This window comes from Scyliorhinus canicula, chromosome 7, assembly GCF_902713615.1.
Source record: "Scyliorhinus canicula chromosome 7, sScyCan1.1, whole genome shotgun sequence".
Taxonomy (NCBI): Eukaryota; Metazoa; Chordata; class Chondrichthyes; order Carcharhiniformes; family Scyliorhinidae; genus Scyliorhinus; species Scyliorhinus canicula.
The window spans coordinates 174,042,206-174,048,205 of NC_052152.1; the positions used below are offsets into that span (position 1 = coordinate 174,042,206).

At 43.5% G+C, this 6,000-nt stretch overlaps 1 long non-coding RNA gene across 1 annotated transcript in view; it reads right to left on the bottom strand.

Annotated features, from left to right (window-relative positions):
- LOC119969558 overlaps window positions 1-2,892 on the bottom strand; it is a 206,247-nt gene extending 203,355 nt beyond the window's left edge. The window contains exon 1 of the long non-coding RNA XR_005461411.1: window positions 2,814-2,892. This is a non-coding gene — a long non-coding RNA (uncharacterized LOC119969558). The remainder of the gene's footprint in view (window positions 1-2,813) is intronic.
- Window positions 2,893-6,000: the final 3,108 nt, after the last annotated feature.

A 6,000-nucleotide genomic window follows, 5' to 3' on the forward strand; every position in this document is an offset into this window, starting at 1 on the left:
CGGTTACTTCTATCTGAAGAAGCTGTAACTTTATATGGGGTTTCTAACAGTGAATTGGGAGCAGGAAAGTCAAAATCTCGCTGATTTCATGATTGTTGGTTCTGTGGGTTGTGGCGGGAGAATTTGGGGAGGTGGGGGCAGATGGTGTGGTGGTGGGGCTGCGATGCGGTGGAGTGGATTAGGGGCAGGCCACACAACATGTGCCCTGAGTGAGAGACGCAACTTCAGCATTTCCGTATTAATCTGCACAAGCCCAACATCCTGAAGTTTCAGTTTCTGAGGGTGACGGCAAACATGGACAGTTGGCCACAAAACCAGATTCCTCCACCAAAAAATCCCAGTCCCTTGTCTGGCATCCATTCTTACGTGAGCCAGTATGTCCCCTGGCTAAGAACACTGAAATAGTAATATCGCTTGGCCACTGATTCAGCTGCCTTCCCTGGAAACTGCCTCAGGTTGAGTTCACAAACATAGCATTCTGCTCAACCACAACTCAAGCGCATTCTACATAGCACAATTGCTTCACAGCTCCAGGGTCCCAGGTTCGATTCCGGCTTGGGTCACTGTCTGTGTGGAGTCTGCACATCCTCCCCGTGTGTGCGTGGATTTCCTCCGGGTGCTCCGGTTACCTCCCACAGTCCAAAGATGTGCAGGTTAGGTGGATTGGCCATGCTAATTTGCCCTTAGTGTCCAAAATTTCCCTTAGTGTTGGGTGGGGTTACTGGGTTATGGGGATAGGGTGGAGGTGTTGACCTTGGGTAGGGTGCTCTTTCCAGGAGCCGGTGCAGACTCGATGGGCCAAATGGCCTCCTTCTGCACTGTAAATTCTATGATCTATGATAATCAACCATGAACCCAGCTTTCAACATCGTATCCTCTGCATCACAAGGTCTCCCACTCCTGTAACATCGCCCTCCTCTGCCTCTGCTTTAGGCCATCAGCTACTCATCTAAAGGACACAATTATTTTCAGGATATCAGTTCATCTACCTTCTGCCCAATGCTGACCTTATTATAATGAAGTCGATTTCTAATGTGCGCACCTTCATTCCCATCACTTCAGTTTTAACAGCTACATAAGCCTTTCACCAATCCCCATGTGTAAAACAATAGCCAAACCCAAATATCCTTCATGAGAATTCTCACACTTCAGGTCGGAAACCTCATGAAGCAAAGGGGATTTGACCATTAATGTATTTCTTCTTCTGTTGATATTAATACTCCAAGTTCATGAGTTCTGTCTCCCCCATAATAACACCAGGAGAAATGTGCGGGAAAACACTGACTGAGCTGAAGGTCATGACTCAGTCCTGTCTCTTGAGCTCATGAGCTGGGGAGGAAAGTCTTCAGTAATGAGCAGGATTGCATGAACATCTGGGAGCTTTACAAATAAGGAGGTTAAACATGGATATTCACTGTAAGCTAATGTTTCTATCCTAGATTCAAAATTCCTGTTGTTTATACACATGCAAAATAAAACAAAATGTACTGGACAGATCTGGTAAAGGGAAGAGGGTGGGGGTAAATGCTTCAGCTATACCTCTGGGAGTCGCAGGGTGAATCTAGGAAGGGGGTAGATATTAGAGTGTATGAATATCTGTGAATGTTTGTACTTAAATAGTGCAATATTCAGAAAATCAAACACAAACAAGGGCACAAATTGAAAGCATATAATAGTTTAGCATTTTAATAAACACATGAAAAAAAAAGGAATTTTGATACAGTAGATCATTTGAAAATCACGATACTGTGTAAAAAGGTTAAGCAGCTCTTTAATTTCTTGCTTATATGTTTTACACGCTCGCGAAAAGGCATCAGGGAGAAGGCACATCGTATTGACAGAAATTCTTGTCAATATAAGAGACTGAAAAAATCCCTATAAATTCATCATCTATTGTGGTCCGATTAAATGACTATAATTCCAAGTTATCACAAATAAATACAACTGGAGAACAAAAGGCACAATGAAATTATTTGAAGGCTTGTTTTTCTGCACGGTACTGTTCTTCATACAAGTAACGCTAGCATCAGCTATCGGAGGAACAGGGAAGGAGCCATTCATGATTAAGAATCTTTGTGCTTCTAGAGATCTCTTTCGATTAACATCAATATTAGCTGATGTGTAATAATTTTAGATAGTTACATTGCAGGCAAATACATTTGGATTTCCAACTTTACAGTACTTACATTTTTCCCCTGTGGTTGAATACTGTCAGGTTATCATGAATCGATTAAAGCACTACCCAGTAACACAATCAAACTCGACTGCTCAATTAAATCAAAGGTACCTAGCAACACTTTAGATTTCAACATTCAAATGAGACGAATGAAACAAAGTATGTGCTGAAAGTGATCAAGTAACCGATTGAACTAAAATTCTCACTTCTATATGACATTATATCTATGAAAACATTGACCTTTACATTATTGAATCAAACAACTGGCATATCTCATAGGTTAACTGTAACATCCTGGCTTCTGTCAAGGTCACTGATTATTTGTTTTTTGGTTCTTCTAGTAATCCTGCCAGATAGCTAGATTTTATCCCTAGTTTGCATAGTTACAAGTTTAACTTATTCTATATTCACAGACAAATGTAATTCCAGGCTTAATGAAGGTTTAATGCTCCACTCTGTTTGAGAGTCCAGTTCTACGATTTATACCCATTTATGTCCATAAAACAGTAGGTGCACACACATTCCCCCAATAAAAACTCAACGCACGCATGGATTTACTATCAGTGCTGCTTTTTAAACTGCAGCTACATGCGCCAATACTCGGTAAGTAAGTACATGTGGTTTACCACAGGCCTACCTTTTCTTTGAGGATGCAGATGGCAGCCATTTCAGAAGGACATCAATAAGCACTTGTTGCTTCACTGGTATGTAAGCTTCTGTAAGACAAGAATTTATTTTTAAAAAACCTTTATTCTCAATTTGGAGGAATTTTACACTCCTTTTTTAAGTGAAGGATTATCTTGTGGAAAATGTGGGAGGAGGGGTCCAGGTTGAGAGGCTATACCCAACAACAAGGGTAATTGCTCTATTTGCTCAACAAAATGCATCACAATTAAGCACCTCATTCACAGCTGAAAGTTAATGGAGTTTTGACTGGAACGTCAATTTTTTCTTTCTCGCTCGCAAAGGGTCCCGTCACGGACGAGACGAGAGAATCCCACTCTCAATATCCAAATATTTCTAAACATTAACTGTATCCATTTAGTTTATAAACATTACTGCCTCAATGAATTGGATAAACCAAAACCCATTGCTATTTGTTAACATCATTGGGTGCAATTTCACGGAAATGAAACAGTGTCCCATGTCGAGCGCATTTAGCCAGGTGTTTCTGGGTGCTGGCAACACAGAGATCAATCTTGCTATTAAACGGAACTCTGCTTCATTTCTGGGTGTTGGTAAGGAACGCCCCACCGAGGCCGTACTTAGTCCCATTTCCTGCACTAACGGGCTCTGCTCGCTAGTGCAGGAAGAGATCGAGGTGCCATTTTTAAATGGCGCCCCAATCTCTAGACTCCCCACCTCGACCTCCGCACACCCCCAATGCACCAATAAGGGGGACATCGAGACCCCCCCTACACCACCTCATAAGCAGTGTACACCCAGTCCTGAATCCCAGTACGGACATAATGCCGCCTGGGCACCCGGTGTTAGGCTGGCAGTACCCAGGTGGCATTGAGGGTGTTAGCGTACTACCCTGATTAGAGCCCATCCACTTGGGGGAGGTGCCACGTACCACACGCCATGCCTCCCCCGGGGGGAGACACCCCCCCCCCAAGTGCCAGGGTGACCACCTCCCCCAAGTGCCAGGACGCCCCCTCCCCCAAGTGCCGGGAACGACTCCTTTCCCCGAGTGCTGTACGACCCCCCTCCCCCAAGTGCCGGGACGACTCCCCCTCCACCAAGTGCCTGAATGCCTGGTCCACGTTTGTGTAAACAAGTGCTTAATGGCGCCCATTCGGGCTCTCCATGGCAAGCTTGTTAGGTCCCAGGCACTGGGTAAATCCGGCATAGACATATTCAAGTGGGACGAACTGCTCATGTGAATATGAAAATCAATGAGCTCAATGAGCGGGATCCAGATCGTGACTTCTTGTGAGATCTTGAAAATGAAATGAAAATGAAAATCGCTTATTGTCACGAGTAGGCTTCAATAAAGTTACTGTGAAAAGCCCCTAGTCGCCACATTCCGGCGCCTGTCCGGGGAGGCTGGTACGGGAATCGAATCGCGCTGCTGGCCTGCTTGGTCTGCTTTAAAAGCCAGCGATTTAGCCCAGTGAGCTAAACCAGCCCCTTGTTAGATCTCGCAAGGCGTAACGTGGCTGGTAAATCCTCCGGGACCTCTCTCCCTCTCTCTCTCGTTTTACCGACCTCGACATGTCTTGAGTCTGACACAGTGAGGTCAACAGATTGCGCCCATTGTGCAAAGTGACTAAGAAGCCTGCACCCACCAGTAGAGTTTATAGAATGAACTGTCACAGAAGGAAAATCTCCCAAGAGTTTAGGGAACCCCTAATTATGCACAAAACTGCTAGGGTGTGAAATAAAGAAAGATTTGCATTTCTGTTGTGCTTTTCATGCCCTCAGGAGATCCTAAAGTGCTTTACAGCCAGTGACGTACTTCTGGCATGCTTCACTGTTGCAACATAGGAAACTGGACAGTCAATTTGTGCACAGCAAGCTCCCGTGTGAAAATGATCAGAACACCTGTTTTTCTAAGAACTTGATTGAGGAGCAAAGATCCACAGTTAAAACGTGCTGCTTACCAGACCGATTTATCCAAATGGGCCAACCCTACCTATTGAACCATAAGCTTGCTGGTCTTCTGGAACTAATTCTGGCCCATAATGGTAGTCTACTCTTCCAGTATTGAGGCAGTCTGACCAATTGATCACTAGCCATCCTGGAATCCTGCAGACTAATTTGGTTTGGGTCTTAGATTGCCAAGTTTGCCACCGAACGAAAGCTGAACTGTTACAATAATACATGATAATGTTACAATGTACCATTGATCATCAAACCACATTGCCCAGATAGACTCCACTTCAATGCAATTGTTACTAGTTAGTCGCCGGACATCTGCCAAGTATAAGTTTGAGCCATATTGGCACCTAGAATCATACAATGTAACTTTGTTGGGATTAACAAACCGTAAACTGTCTTTACTTAATAACAAAGTTGACTGGATTTAAAGTTGTTAGCAGTTGGTTGGCAATCATATATCGCCTCGAATACACTTAGGAACTGTTGGTGCTCTATTCATTATTATTGGTCAGCGCATCTCGCATTGTAGTGGCAGTCCACAAAATAATGAAAGAACAGTTAAGTGAGCCAGTAATAGAAGTAGGTCATGAACACCCTAGGGAGATGAAACAAAAATAATTCTGCTTAACAACTTCAGTATATGAACAGCATCCGGAAAGGAATGAAATGAGAAAAATCTTTCCTTCACAGAAATGGGACACGCTCCGCCACATCAGATAAAAAGAAAGAGGATTGTACATGCTGAAAATCTGAAATATAAAAACAGATTAAAACCAACCCTATCAGACTGTTGTCCATGATTCCAAACATTCCTTCAGTGTAATGCAGCTACCTCTATGCACTGCCCCAAATTTAATGCGTTCCATTCACTGCTAATAATGCAGGATCCTCTACACAAGGGACGCAAAATCAGAATTGGCTGAATACATTGCTGGACATTTCAATTCCTTCCAGAAGTATGAGTCCATATCCAGAAAGTAGAGACTCACTTCTCCCAACTTTTTCCATTTGGCTTGTTGCAACCAACATCGGTGAAAAACTGCACGAATAATATTTGATATTTCCTGCAGGCACCGTGTTAGCTTCTGTTCCTTACACCGACTTTAGCATCATCAAACCATAAGCGACCGGATTCTCCTTTGATGCCCGGGCAGGATTCGTAGAGTTTTTCAAAGACAAACCTGGATCAATTCAATGACTGTTAAGTGGACTAGCACCGA